At 42.2% G+C, this 16,205-nt stretch overlaps 1 protein-coding gene across 1 annotated transcript in view; it reads right to left on the bottom strand.

Moving 5' to 3' along the window:
- The window catches only part of Ankrd34b (ankyrin repeat domain 34B), a 40,124-nt gene extending 35,017 nt beyond the window's left edge, over window positions 1-5,107 (bottom strand). Inside the window, exon 1 of the mRNA XM_031360466.1 lies at window positions 5,027-5,107. The gene's annotated coding sequence lies outside the window, so the exon portion shown is untranslated. The remainder of the gene's footprint in view (window positions 1-5,026) is intronic.
- Window positions 5,108-16,205: the final 11,098 nt, after the last annotated feature.

The following is a 16,205-nucleotide window of genomic DNA, read 5'->3' as shown; positions in this document are numbered from 1 at the left end:
AATATGTTTGGAGTTATTTAAAATTTATATTGAGAAAAATATATTTTCACTATTGCTGTAGACGAGTATCTACATAAGACTATTAAATTGATTGTTGTTTTATATCAAACAACTTTTATAGTACTTATTTCTATTGTTATAATATTTTATAAATTTTAAGGAATATGACAAAAAAGATGTTGTAGATATTGAAGGGGGGTCTCTGGGTGGAGTTGGGGTACAAAAGAGAAACAATGTGATTTAATTCTATTTACTTAAAATATGTTTTTACATGTTAACAAATTCAGATAAATTGAAATCATGTAACTTTTTCATCATAATGCAATAAAAGTTTAAAAAAAGAAAAATAAATAAATAAAAATAATTTTTAAAAAAGGCTGTGATTTTTTTTAACTTGAAGCTAAGTATATTAAAGGAAAGAATTTCACTTTTAAATTGTAAAGCCATCAACAATATTAAGAAAACCTGGAGCAAAGAAAAGCATCATCAATAGAAATATAGTCCTTTATCAAGGGGGAATTTTGAACTTTAGAAATTCATTATAAAAGTTTGGTGGTTCTATATAGTATTCTGAAATTGTATATAGTCGGTTGGTGCTAAGGCTTAAATGGTACCTCCCCCAGAACACCAATTCTGCCTGGGAGGTGAATGGTGTTAGTTTTTCCATTCAAAATGTCTCCCATAGGCTCATGTCTTGAATTCCTAATCCTCAGTTGATAATGTTGTTTTAGGGGGTTCTGAGGATGTTGGGATATGGGACCAGTCTGATGGGAATAGGTCACCTTTGAAGGTTGTACTCAGTACTTCTTAATCTCCCTTCCTCCCTCCCTCCCTCCCTCCCTCCCTCTCTCTCTCTCTCTCTCTCTCTCTCTCTCCTCTCTCTCTCCTTCTTGGTTCATTGTGATGCAAAGAACTTTGGCCACACATTTCTGTCACAATATCTTTATTCCTTTATTGCTAGGATAAGATGAAACCCCAAGACAGTGAGTCAAGATAAAGCTTCAGTCGCTGAGGTCAGGCATCCTGTCTCAGGCAAACTTGGGCTTCCTAACAAGATCCTGTATAAACTTAATTGAAAGGGTTATCTCTTGATTTCATTATGTTTTAGTCCATATTTTCAGTGTCACAATCTCAAAATCTCAAAACTATTGGAAGTAGGACTCTGTAAAAAATTTTTTAAGTATTATGTCTGGCATGGTGGCACATGCCTTTAATTTGAGGTAGGCAAAGGCAGGATCTCTATAACTTCAAGGCCAACCTGATCTACATAATGAGTTCTAAGTCCTGTCTCAAAAAAGTTTAAAGTAATAATTGAGTATGTAATGTTATGGCCAGACTGGCTTAACTTGGTTCGTTTGCTCATCCTTGAAGTTGCACAGGGAACTGCAGTTGCCATGGTTTTCTGGTTGGTGAGGAGCAGATCATCATGCTCCCTCGATAATGGCTGAGGAGCCAGCCCCACTAGGACTGTCTGAGAAGAAAACACTTCAAAGTAAATTAAGAGTCTGTCAGTAAATAAATCCCAAGCAAATACTGGATGTCCTAATAGTTACATATACAACTTGACATATGACCTGATACAAAGACTTCCTCCAGCCAATTTCAAGCCAGTGTTTAAATGCTAATGATGTTCAGCTTATTCACAAGGTCAAAAACCTCTGCATGTATTCAAAAATAACACCACTTCTTTTAAAAAGTAAATAAGACTTAACTTATTTTATGTGTATAAATGTTTGCTTGTATGTATGTATGTATGTACACCATGTGTGTTCCTTGTGCCCATGGAGGCCAAAAGAGAGCATTGTATCCCCTATAACTGCAGGGACAATTGGTTGCATCTACTAAGTCACCTCAGAAGCAGCAAACTGGGAAAAAGCTACTTGGTAGCTGTTGGTGGTTTGAATGAAAATGGCCCACTATAGATAGGTTCCTAGGGAGTGACAGGAGGGGGCATGGTCTTGTTGGAGTAGGTGTGGCCTTGTTGGAGTAAGTGTGTCACTGGGGTTGGGGTCTGAGATTTCAAATGCTCAAGCCAGGCCCAGGGTCACTCTCTCCAGCACAGCGTCTGTGTGTGACACTATGTACCCTACCATGATGAAAGTGGACAAAACCTCCGAACTGTAGCCCAGCCTCAATTAAATGCTTTCCTTTGTAAGAGTTACTGTGGTCAGCTAGAGAAACCCTAAGACAGGAGTTATCAGAGGTTTTATTAGTACCAAGTGACACCTTACTCTTGTATAATTTCCAAGTTGGAAAGCCAGTTTGGATGTCACACAATGCAGAGAGACCCAAGTCCTGTGGGGACATCAGAAAAATATCTTGAAATGATTTCCAGTTGAAAAAGTTGTGGCCTGGTCTTTTAAGCTTGCAGATTATAGGCTATCTGTGGAGCTGGCAAATTTTGTGAAAAGCCTGCACTCCCGCTGACATTTATTTTTGTAACGCAGCAGTGGAAAAACTCGGAAACATTTACAGAACAAAGGTTAAGGCCGAACTTCATCAGGGCAGTGTTTATAGAGCATAAATCTGTACCGTAAGAAATGTATTATCATGCTTAAGTACAGCAACTGTTGTGTGTTTAAACCTCCATTTTAAAGAAGCGGATTCACTGAGAAGGGAAGAGAGAAGCTTCGGCAAGCTTATTTTTTTGTTTTGCTTTTGTGTTTTGAGGCAGGTAGACACCATGTAGCTCTAACTGTCCTCAACACAAGATCCTCCCGCTTCAGCCTCTCTTGTGTTGGGTTCACAATGTCACTAACACCTTGCCTTAGGAAAGTTCTCCATCTTTCTCCTGACAACTGCCGGCTCCAGAACACCCTCCCCGCCCCCCAAGCCCTGTTTTCATTTTGAATATTTGCAGACACAAAGAAAAGCTTACAGAACAGCGCGATGGCATCAGTCTGTGGTTGGTATTAGTTTCTCCAAAGTAACAGAACCAACAGTGTGACCTGAGACCTGATTGACTTCTGCATTTGAGTTGGTTCATTGAATCACAGACTCTGTGAAGTGTGAAGACCACACAGACAACCGCCAACTTGGAGTGCTCACAGAACCTGTGAATTCACTTTAGTTTGAGCTCAAAGGTCTGAGAACTAGGAGAGAGTCCGATGTCTCTCTCTGGCTACCAGCTGGTTGGACAATGCCCACTTACATTGGGATGGACAATTTGTTTTACCCAGCATACTGAGCTACATGTTATTGTCATTGAAAAACATGCTTACACAGGTGCTTAGAATGTTTTGGTCTAAGAGTAGAGCATCTTTGCGCCACCACCATCATTATCACATTTTTCTTTTTTGCCAATCTACCAGTCCAAGTGTTCTTTTCTAGGAGAGCTGTTTCTTCATACAGTGTCTCTAATCCACAATGGAGACCAGCATGAATATCAGAAAGTTGAGCAAAGCGAGTCACAGACCAGGCAGAAGCCCCACAGATCTTAAGAGACACAGCCCAGTACTGGTGCTTTCAAGGAATAGCCGTGCTTCAGGAGACAAACATGCACAAAGACAGACACAGACATCTAACCTTGCCTTGCTCTGTCTTGTCTTCAGAGTGCCTGTTCTTATTCTACCTCACACCAGTCAGAATGGTGAAGATAAAAATACTCAGGTGACAGCAGATGATGGGAAGAATATGGAGAAAGAGGAACACTCCTCCATTGCTGGTGGGATTGCAAGCTGGCACAATTATTCTGGAAATCAGTCTGGTAGTTCCTCAGAAAATTGGAAATAATACTGCCTGAAGACCCAGCTATACCACTCCTAGGCGTATACCCAAAAGATGCTCCAACATATAACAAGGACACATACTCCACTATGTTCATAGCAGCCTTATGTATAATAGTCACAAGCTGGAAAGAACCCAGATGTCCTTCAACAGATCTATGGACACAGAAAAGGTGGTATATTTACACAATGGAGTACTACTCAACTATTAAAAACAATGACTTCATGAAATTCTTAGGTAAATGGATGGAATTAGAAAATATCATCCTGAGTGAGGTAACCCAGTCACAAAGAACACACATGGTATGACCTCACTGATAAGTGGACATTAGCCCAAAAGCTCAGAATACCCAAAATACAATTTACAGACTACATGAAGCTCAAGAAGAAGGAAGACCAAAGTGTAGATGCTTCTGTCCTTCTTAGAAGGGGGAACAAAATACTCATGGGAGGAAATACAGAGACAAAGTATGGAGTAGAGACTGAAGGAAAGGGCATCCAGAGACTGTCCCATTTGGGGATCCATCCCATATATGGTTACCAAACCTGGACTCTATTGTGGATGCTGGGAAGTGCTTGGTGATAGGAACCTGATATAGCTGTCTCCTGAGAGGCTCTGCCAGAGCCTGATAAATATAGAGACAGATGCTCCCAGCTAATCATTGACTGAGCATGAGGTCTCCAGTGGAGGAGTTAGAGAAAAGACTGAAGGAACGAAGGGGTTTGCAGCCCCACAGGAAGAACAACAATATCAACCAACCAGACCTCCCAGAATTCCTAGGGACTAAACCACCAACCAAAGAGTACACACGGAGGGACCCATGACTCCAGTCACATGTGTAGCAGAGGATGGTCTTGTTGGCCATCAATGAGAGGAGAGGCCCTTGGTCCTGTGACGGCTCCATGCCCCAGTGTAGGGGAATGCCAGGGCAGGGAGGTGGAAGTGGGTGAATGGGTAGGGGAACACCCTCATAGAAGCAGGGGGGAGGAGGATGGGATGGGGATTTCTGGAGGTGGGGGGAGTTGAACTGGGAAAGGGGATAACATTTGAAATGTAAATAAAAAAATATCTAATAAGAACATTTAAAAAAGTAATTTTGAAGCCGGGCGGTGGTGGCGCACGCCTTTAATCCCAGCACTTGGGAGGCAGAGGCAGGCGGATTTCTGAGTTCGAGGCCAGCCTGGTCTCCAGAGTGAGTTCCAGGACAGCCAGGGCTATACAGAGAAACCCTGTCTCGAAAAAAACCAAAAAAAAAAAAAAAAAAAAAAAAAAAAAAGTAATTTTGAAAATGTTTACTTACTGCAATTAATTGACTCCTGCAAGGCTTCATGAAATCCTGTGGGACTACTTGTAAGTCTTCAAGATTCTCTAAGCATTTTAAACTCCTCATTCCTATATTCCCATTTAAGCTTCATGTTCTAGGAATTCTGTAGAGTACCTTTCCATTTCTCAGAATCCAGCATCCGTCTCTTCGATTTCCGTGTTTGCATTCCAGCTTTTTGCTCAGCAGCCCCAGTCCTTCCTGACTACTCTCTTCTATGTGTTGAGTTTGATGTACTCCTTAACTTCCGAGTTCACCTCAGTTGTCAGCTCCTCTGGGAATCCTTCCTCTGACTTCCTCAGCCACGCAGAAGTCCCATTTCCAATATAAGCCTTCCTGTGAACTTGTGCCTCCCCTATCACCACCTGCTCAAAAGCTAGTCAACTGGACAGGGCTGCGTACAATCGGAAACGTCATCTTATTCACCTCTGGATGTCTGGTGTCTATATGACTTTGGTAAATGATCAATAGATGCCCAGTCAGTGACAGGACAAGCCTAACATGGGATCTCTGGGTAGGAAGGAGGGCTCTGTGTTTACAGACAGACTCTGGCCTGTCAAATCCACCTTCGGGGCAGACACAGATCACTTTTGCTCACCTCTGTATCCTCAAGGCTGAGTGTCTAGAGAAATCATGCTGTTTGGCTGCTCTTGTAGAATGCCATGGGCTGAGTGTTACTCCCTGAGAATTTCAACTAAGAGAGAGAGAACTGAGGTGTTAGTAGGAAGATCTCAAACACAGACTTGGAGGCAGAAGGCTGGGGTAGCCATCGGGGAGGACCTCTGGGAGATCCTAGCTGATGCCTGCAGCACCCCTCCTCCGCCTCAGTTCCAGAGCCTCACCTGTAGGTTCCAGTTTGGGCATCATCTGCATGGACAACTCTCTGTCATCTAAACCTGAAAGCTGATGGTTCTGCTGTCTGTCTCTTGTAACTGGAGGTTTTAAAGAGAATACACCAACATGGACCCAAGCTGGAAACCCATGCCTTCTGATCCTGGTGTTCTTCCCACTGACTCAGGGCTGTGGACATCATCTCTAATGTAGATTTCAACAGAGAGCCATACATCCCTCCCACCCTGCAGCAAGTACACATTCAATGTATTTTAATGACAATAAGGAAAGCTGTAATTGTGAATTGAGTGGGAAGAAACAGCCTGTGAGGCAAACCAAATCCCCTCTCAATTTAAGCTAAACCAGTAGGAGGGTCCCAAGATGCCAAAAATAGGTCTTAATAGAGTGCTTACTTGAACAGTCCTCTGTCTTCCCTGTCGGTCTTTCTACCCAAGTCTGCAGGAGTCTAGGCTATCCCTTCCCACCATCCCCCAAACCCCCTGATGTCCTGTTTGCCAGTCAGGGTTGCAGAGAGAGACAGGTGGTCACAGGGCACTTAACTTTCTGCACCTCAAGTCTCAAGGCTGCTAGGTTACGGAGAATGCCAGGATAATGGTTTCTATCTGCATGTGGCCTTTTGACATGCAAGCTAATGAATATATTCCAGGTACAAATTGTTCTCTGCCATGTGCTATTTTGCAGGTCTCCAAGCAGACAATTACTCCGTTCCACTCAGAATGGCTCAAGGACAGAGCTGAAGGCTGGCTTGCTTCAAAGCCTGGCTGTTTTCCTGCTCCCTCTCTCTCTAGCTTTTGCATTTGTGTTGAAAGGCAAAGTACAAAATCACCTAAGCTCCCCTGCTATCCCACCCCACACACCCGACTGCGGGGGCTGCCAGCATTCTGGCTTCTGGAAGATCAAGTGATGCTTTCATATGCCAAACAGGCAGGGTCAGTGCCAGCAGGGACAATGGCCAACCCAGAGGGTTTGCCACCCCTCATTGCTTTGACTTGGCAGCATACTACCTGGGGGTTAACTTCTGAAATCCACTGGAAGGGCATACCTTGTAATCAGCATTTCCCAGAAATCACTCACAAGCCACACAGTCCATGAAAAGAAACAGATTCCGACAAGCCACATTCAATGGATTTTATTGTTACAAGTCTGCAGAGCTGAAGGCTAGCTGTCTTAGGGTTTCTATTCCTGCACAAACATCATGACCAAGAAGCAAGTTGGGGAGGAAAGGGTTTATTTGGCTTACTTCCACATTGCTGTTATCACCAAAGGAAGCCAGGACTGGAACTCAAGCAGGTCAGGAAGCAGGAGCTGATGCAGAGGCCATGGAGGGATGTTCTTTACTGACTTGCTCCTCCTGGCTTGCTCAGTCTGCTCTCTTATAGAACATAAGACTTCCAGCCCAGGGATGGCACCACCCACAAGGAGTCCTACCCCCTTGATCACTAATTGAGAAAATGCCCCCACAGCTGGATCTCATGGAGGCACTTCCCCAACTGAAGCTCCCTTCTCTGTGATAACTTCAGCCTGGGTCAAGATGACACATAAAACCAGCCAGTACACTAGCCATTTGAATCTGGCCAGACTTGATCTTTGAGAGAAATGTTTGATAAAGCTTCAAATACTCAGAAACCCAGGGGACAGGTAAGAGCCAGATACCCTGCCTGAGCTGGAATTTCAATGGCCTAGAAGGGACAGTCTTAAAGTTCGGCTTCACAGCCAGCATGGTGGTGCATGCACTTGGGAGGCAGAGGCAGGCAGATTTCTGAGTTCTAGGCTAACCTGATCTACAGAGTGAGTTTCAGGACAGCCAGGGCTACACAGAGAAACCTTGTTTTGAAAAACAAAACCAACCAAACAGGGAATTCAACTTTACACTTCATTGGTGATCCCTGCTTGAAAAAAAAATCAGTGAAAAAATAGAGAAAGGAGGTGACCATTAAAAGATAGTTATAAACCAGAAACCTCCAGAATATGGTTGTCATCCTATTTAGATAGAATGGAAGCAGAGCATCTAGACAGATAGATCTTTACAAAAAAATATCCTGAAGGCTGGGGAATGTGGCTCAGTGGGCAGAGTGCTTGCTTAGGGTGTGTGGGGCCCTGGGTTCATCTTCAGCTCTACACAACAGGGCTGTGGTGTCATGCACCTGTAATCTTAACAGGAGGTGGAAGCCTGAAGAGTATGAGTTTGAGGGGCCAGCCTGGGCTACACAGACGACTACAAAAATGAGACAAGCCCTTCCCTCTGTTTGTTTTGAGACAAGATCTTTCTATGAAGCCCTGACAAGCCTGGAATAAACTATGTAAACCAGGCAGGCCTTGAGCTCACAGAGATCACCTGCTTCTACCTCTCAAGTGTTAGAATCAAAGGCATACACCTCTATGCTTGGATGTGTTTAGGTTTTATATCAGTTCCTGGATGAGTTTCTAAGCTGCAGGTCTGTTCTCATATTTTACATTTGCCAGACTGCCCAACTGTATGAGCTAATACTTTAAAATACAAATGTTGGAAAAGTGGGTTGGTAGGTTGCCCAAGGGTGTTCACAAAAGCATGTTGGAGGCAGGCTTTAACCAGCTGGGGTCACAGGGTTCAGATTCAGGCTCATATCTTCAACAAAGATCTCCAGGAGTAAGTTTTCAGGGCAGAATGTGGAGAAGTCAATAGTACTAATAGCCTATTGGGCAAAGGCAGGCCACCCAGTCTAAATAAAAGGGCTAAGAAAGAACATACCCACAGCCAAACACCTTTTACAGAATACTACAACACTGGTTATGAGAATATGGGCTGTATAACCTGCAAGCCCAAAGCTAATGTATAATGGCACACATCGGCTTGTGTGTGTGGCTTTTCTGTCCTTCCTTCCTTCCTTCCTTCTTTCCTTCTTTCCTTTGTTTCTTTTTCTTTTCTTGATTCAGTGCCTCACTCTGAAGCCTAGGCTGTCTAGACTCCCTATGTAACATAGGCTGGCTTAGAAAACACACACACACACACACACACACACACACACACACAATTTTTAAACACTTATTTTCACTTATTTTATTTTTAATCATATGCATATATGTGAGTCTGCGTGGGGGAGACATAAAATGTCTTTGATGGAAATTGAACTTAAATCCTCTGGAAGACCAGTATGTGCTTTTAGCTGATGAGCCATCTTTCTAGCCCTTACGTATATATAAATACATATATACATACATATATATACATACATACATATATATAAATACTTAATGCTCTACACAATGAAATTATTTCTCTGTGCCAAGCACAAGAGTATTTGTTCTATAAAGGAGGTAGCTCAATGTCTCATTTGTGCAGGAGTGCAGACTAGATATGGAATTCTTTCCTGAGAAGACAGAGCTCTGCCTGTACTCCTTACGCCCATCAGAGAACACTTAGCACTGACTCCTTTGAACCTCCTGGTTTCAAATCCCTCAAGAACCCTTGCTGCAATCAAGATGAATTCTCAGACATCCAAACCTCTTAATCTCAGAACAAAGAGTCAAGAAATTGTCAAATGATTGGATGCCAGGCAGGGCTTTTTCTTTTTGTGGCCATGACCGAATGTGGCTAGCTATTCACCAAGCCTGTTTTCCCTTTCTCCTGCCCCACAGCCTGGCTACCTTCTCCAGCCTACTGGCAGTCTTTGTGGTTAACTAGCATAGATCATTAAGGAAGTGATCAAAGACTGAAAACCCTCAAGTTTGGTTACTCCAAAGTCAGTGTGGTTCTGTGACAGTGTTCTCAGAGTTCCCACTATGCCAGTGCCCCAATGTGTGGTCCTCCATGCTTTCCTCTGGGCAATAACCTGGAAACTTCCTTGTTTCCAGGACAGACACCATAACACAGAAGACACCTGGATCTCTGAATTGCCACCTTGTAAGGGTTGTGATGGAGAGAAGGGAGGGAAAAGGTACAGTTGAGATTTGGGTAAGGTTTTGAGGACCAGGTAGAGTTTCGATGGAAGAAAACAGAGTCAGAACTTAATGCAGGAAGGACAGCATAAAGCAGGGCATTGACATAGCCATGGGTTTGTCTACTGCTGAAAAGCTAAGGTAGCTTATGTGTAAGTCATGGGCTATAGGCATGGGAGATGGCAAAGCTAGAGACATTGTTCAGTGTCATCTATAGAAGCCTCTCAAGGCCAAATTGAAGTTTAGTTGTAGCTCCGTGAACATTAAGGAATCCAGACAGCGAAAGAATCAGAGTACAGCTCAGAAAACCCATCTTTGTGGTAAATTAGCATAGATCATTAAGGAAGTGATCAAAGACTGAAAAACCTCAAGTTTGGTTACTCCACAGTCAGTGAGAGAAGGAAAGTACCATGGACTATGTGTGGTTATTAAAGAGAATAGTTAGAAAGATATAGTAAAAGAGGTGAAAGTACTTGGCATTTGGCAGAGGGGCCTGGGTAACAACACTCCATCTTGGTTAGAGTTTGTATTGGTTTTGGAATCTGGAAGGTTCACGACTCTAGAGCAAATAGTCCTCCCTTGGTCTCCCTCCCAAGTGATCAGGATACCCAAATATGAGTTTCACAATCATTATATTAAAAGTATGACAATTATTCCCCATCCATTGTCAAGTGTATTTTTTGTTTGGGATGAAAGCTTTCTCTTTACACTAGCAGGTCGTGACCTTCTGGGTTCCCATGATCCCATTTCAGTCTCTCAGATGGTGAGACTACAGGCACACGATGCCCTGCATGGCTCTCCAGTACACCTGAGGCATCTCAAAATTACTTTGAATGATGACTATAACAAATGCTATAGGAATGGCTGTCCTAAGAGTAGCACTCTAGAGAAATGATAAGAACAATACTGGTATATGCTCAGTATACATGCAGCCACTGTGGGTCTAACCACATGGCACATTGTCTGCTGTTGCTTTGACTAGCAAGTGTGGAATCCATGGATATGTATCTGCCTTACCCTGACCATTAGGTACTACCTCTTTAGCCCCTGCGAACAAGGTTCAAATCTTACCTCAATGGAATTCATGGGTCTATTCAAGAGGAAAGGGATAAACGACCAGCAAACTTGTTAATGAATTATTACTATATAAGTAAAAGGAAATGCAGACCAGCCTTTAAATTCTCTGAGCAGTAAGTAACGTTAATGAAACCATGGTTATAGCCTTGATCTTGCTTGATATGCAAACAGAATCTAGACATACGGGGAGCTGATCCTTATAAATATCCACATTCAAGAAAAAGGAAGTTGATACTCAATTAGTGAGAAACCATTACTAAACTTATATAATAAAGAATTTTCCATAGGATAGACAAAAGCAACCATAACATGTAATCAAGTAGTTTTACCCTATCATTTAAATAGTCTCCTATTATTGTTTATTATTATTATTATTATTATTTTGTTTTTCGAGACAGGGCTTTTCTGTATATGTTTTTCTGGGCTCACTTTTGCAAACCAGGCTGGCCTCGAACTCAGAAATCCACCCTGCCTCTGCCTCCCAAGTGCTGGGATTAAAGGTGAGTGCCACCACTGCCCAGCTAGTCTCCCTATTATTTGTTGTTGCTGGTCTTTGATTATTGAGTAACATTAAGAAAATAAAAAGGGAACAAATTATTGGTAGAGCAAAAATGGTTAGAAAAAAATCATCGTGGGTGCAGTGAGCAGATCCTGTGTGGTTCTGTTCACATGAAGACCAAAGCAGGGGAATGAATGTAGAACAGGAAAATCAAACAACCCCAAATAGGACGTTCTCTGAGAGTTGGAGGTGGGTGTGGCTGGAAAGGAGAAAGAGAGCTATAGGAGGTGATGGACAGAGGTTTGAGCTACAAAACTGGATGCTTCTGGCAAATGTTGTGGAAATACACTTAAGATTTATATTTTGTTAAGTGAATTTTCCAAAAAGCAAGCAAGACTGAACCATAGTTAATGATATGCAAAAACAGATGATGCATAATAATAAGATAAACTTTGTGGGAGTAGTAGTACATACCTTTAATCTCAGCACTTAGGAGGCAGAGACAGGTGGATCTAAGTGAATCTGAGGCTAGCCTGGTCTACTTAGCAAGTTTCAGGATGCTAGCCTAGTGTACTTAGCAAATTTCAGAATACCCAGGGCTACATAATAGAGAAACCCTGTCTCAAATACACATACATACACACACGCACACACACACACACACACACACACACACACACACAGTGTATATATATATATAGGCATATGTATATATTATATATGTGTATTATATACACACATGTGGTACTTATGATAGAGGGATGGAGCCAAATATGTAATAAGGCAGAAAGAATAAAGTGTCAATGGCAACATCTAGGTGTTGGATAAACAGGTACCCATGTAGCCCTTCTATTATGTGTATGAATGGTTCATTATTAAATGCTAGACAAAAATTCCTCAGTCTTAGCAAGAAGTAGAGACCTGGCAGGGGCAAACCAGCAACCGGAGGCACTGCCAGGCAAAAGGGAACCTTTTAGTTTCTCAATGCTAGATTGGGTTATTCTATCCTTTGAAGCAGATTATGACCATGTGTTGAAGAAGAAGCTATCTCACTCACAATCTTGTCTGTAAATGATTCTGTGGGTGCTGTAGAAAATCTCTTTTTTTTTCTCCAGCTTTTCCTGAGGTCAGGACCCTGTTTTCTCCTCTGTGTAGACTGTTCCTTCAGGGACTGAGTAATGAGTCTTATGGCTCAGGGATGGAAGACGCCGACAGCACTTAAAACTCTGCCTCTGTTAATTTTGTTTTGTATTATGAAGTACCAGGCTATTTGAAATACCACACACCAAAGTGATTTGTTCTCCATTCTTGTTCCAAGAAGAAAGTGGTTTAACAGAAATGTCAATGTATTATCAGAGAAACACGTGCGGTCTCCAGGGGAACGGAAAGGGCAGGAGATGCTCGTTAGAAGCACTCTGGTGTATCTCCCATCTCAGGAACAGCACAAATGCAGGTCCGCCACAGGTGGCTCTCCTGTTTGTCCAGAGGCTCCAATGAGACTAAAAGTGTTTTCACCATAAAGTCTCCAGTTCTATTCCTGGTACTCACTCAATTACATATTTGCCTTTTCCTCCATGACACAGATGGAACATCCTTAGTCACAAGGTTCAATCTTTCAAAGGTAATTATTGTTTTTAATGCTTTTAGCAGTTGGCTAGCCACATGTAACCTCACAAAGTCATGTTACTAAATCACATTATGTGCTTTGTTGAGTTTCATTAGGTATTAATTAATTGGTTGATTAATTAATCTATTTATTGTAGCTAATTTTTACTTAATTTTGGGTTTGCAGCCCCTTAGGACTAACAACAATATGAACTAAGTAGTACCCTCAGAGCTCCCAGGGTCTCAACCAACAACCAAGGACTGCACATGGAGGGGTCTGATTGTTCTGGCAGCATGTGTATAGTAGAGGATTGCAAATTCGATCAGCAATAGGAGGAGAGGACCTCAGCCCTGTGAAGGTTCTGTGCCCCAGTGTAGGGGAATGCCAGGGCCAGAAAGTAGGAGAGGGCGGGGTGTCAGGCATGGGGAAGTGGGAGGCAACAGGGGTTTGTTTTTGTTGTTTTTGTTTGTTTCTTTGTTTTTTGGAGGGGAAACTGGGAATGGAGAAATTTACATGTAAATAAAGAAAATATCTAAAATAATAAATAAATAAATAAATAAATAAATAAATAAATAAAAGCTTATCCTGTTGGTGAATGTTCTTTATGAAAAACCACTAGGTAACTATAAAAAAAATTATGTAGTGTGTGTGTGTGTGTGTGTGTGTGTGTGTGTGTGTGTGTGTGTGTGTGTATGGGGTCCTGTAGAGGCCAGATGAGCATGTCAGATCTTGAACTGGAGTCATAGGCATATGTGAGCCCCAGAATGCTGGGAAAAGAACTTGGGTTGGCTGGCAGAGGAGCACATACTCTTGACCATCAAACTTTCTCTCCAGCCTATCATTTATACAATTAATAAATGAACTTTTAAGGACACCTATCATTAGCTTTGCTTTCTGTGTATCTGAGTTATTTATACAAAATACTTTCATATGAAATGTATTATATATTTAAGAATTGAAAGGTCTTTAGTTTCAAAATCAGTAATATGTAAATCTAATTTGTACAACCTTACATTCTTCCATTATTACATGGCGGCTTATACTTTGTACAATTTTCTTTCTGCATTGCTTCCTTTGAAAGTCCTGGTAATGAGGAATAGTTACAGTGCTCCCAGTCCCCACTCAGGGGACAAATGCCTTCTAAATCAGTAGCAAGAACCCAAGCAGCATCCAGGTGCTTGACATCGCCCACAGATAAGCTTTTCACTGTTAAGTCCTTGGGCATTTATTTAAAAGGTAGAATCTGGGACCCATTCCTGATGCAGGTGTAATGGGAACATTTTGAGAAATGGCTTCTAAGGAAGTGGGTGTTACATAATTCCAACATTACAGAAGCACACAACTGGCTCACCGGTGTGTTTAGAACATACCCAGCTCATTACTTATGTCTTTACTTTAAATTCTCATCTTACAGTGATAGTTCAAAGACAGCCAGGAAACAATGAGACTGAGTTCCTGTGGAAGAGCAGGACAGGCACTGCAGGAAAAAGCCCAATGTTTCCCTGACAGTTGGTATGGGCTTTTGTGTGACCACAGCTAATCGTTTTTCAGCCAGATATGGACAGATAGTGCCTTCAAAGTTTCTCTGTAGTTTTATGTAGCACATACAAAGAGTAACAGGAGGCTAGCCCCTATGAGGAAGCGCAATTTTTTATTAGGAAAGAGGAAAGAAAAACATTCTGAGCCCGGAGAGGGGGTTGGGTGGGTGGGTGGGTAGTGGTGGTGGTGGTGTGGGTGACTCAGTAAAATGCCTGCAGCCTAAGCCTGAGCGCCGAGTACAGATTCTCAGTACCCGTGTGGACACCACGGCCTTGGCATGGCATGGCCCCACACACCTACAATCCCAAGAGTGGGAGGCAGGGACAAGAGGATCCCTGGAGCTTGCTGACCAGCCAGCACAGCCTCATTGGGGAGCCCCAGGTCTGGGAGTTCCCACCCAACCCTCCCCAATTGTCTAAAGTGCCATCTTGTAACTGTTAGTAGCTTTCCCTGATGTTTTTCCTCAAATAATGGACATTTCTTGATTATCTCAGGCAAGCTGAGGTTCCAGCTTACAGCCTCTCTGGGCCAGGCAGCCACTCGCTCCATTATGACTGTGTCCATATAGTTCACTGTTGAGAAATAGCATTTTAATTTCCTTCCTTGTATTGCATTCCTCCAAATTGATTGCTGAATTGACTGCCAGCTTTGTCTTATTTGCTTTGTCTTGAGAGAACATTCCAAATACTCCAGATCTGCTACCTACCCATTATCAGTTTTTTTTTTTTTTTAAAGTTTCCTAAGTCAGCTACAAAGCTGGAATCCTGCATTTGGAGTTATCTTCCTAGATCCTAGGCCACCTTCTTTTGGTTTATAACCCTTCATTTTGCTTGGGCCCCTCTAGCAGCTTTTTAAGAGTTGATCCATGAAGAGGACCCACATGTTTGTCTTTGTTTGAGTGAGCATAGATTTATTAGTTGAAAATAACTTCCTTTTCAGAATCTGAAGGCATGTTTCCATTTTATTTTTTTCCATTTTTATTTTTTGTTCCCTTTTTTCCTTTCCTAAAGACATCTCAAACTCAATGAGTCTTAAGTCAAATCAAATTCAAAGTCCACCAGAAACCTCTCTTTCTAACACTAAAACATATCCTGTCTCTTTTTCAGTATACACAATGCTTATCCTCACCCTGATATTATATTTCAAATAAATTGCTGGGCTGTGCACTTTTTTATGTAGAAAGTAGCAGAAACATACAATTGCTGTAGTATTTAGTATTCTTTGCATTTATGTTAGCAGCTTGCTATTTCTAACGCTTGGGACCTTGGCAGCTAGAGTGTGTTCGGTTTACACAGAGGAACAAGCTGGCAATGTGGAACCTCCCGCAAACAATGATCAGGATCTACACACTCCAGCTTTCTTCCTCTCTCAAGTTCCTAGGTTTACCAGCTTGCCAATGGGAATCTGCTTTCTGACCTTGAACTAGGTTTCTTGTTTTCCCAGATCCCAACTGTGCTTTCTGGTGCAATCTACGACATGCATCACTTTCACTGAAGTGTTTTAGAATATTCTTTGCAGAGAACTCATCCTGAAACAGTCAGACAGTAATTTCCTTGTTTCTAGATCTCCAGGCTGCTCTCAGTCTTTTGTTTTGGCACGGATGAGGTGTTGTCCTGGTCTTTACCCACTGTGAAACTGCTGTGCTATTGAGTGTAAGCATCCCCAACTTT

The sequence above is a fragment of the Mastomys coucha genome, unplaced genomic scaffold (genome assembly GCF_008632895.1).
Source record: "Mastomys coucha isolate ucsf_1 unplaced genomic scaffold, UCSF_Mcou_1 pScaffold8, whole genome shotgun sequence".
Taxonomy (NCBI): domain Eukaryota; kingdom Metazoa; phylum Chordata; class Mammalia; order Rodentia; family Muridae; genus Mastomys; species Mastomys coucha.
This window is presented reverse-complemented; position numbering and strand designations above follow the sequence as displayed.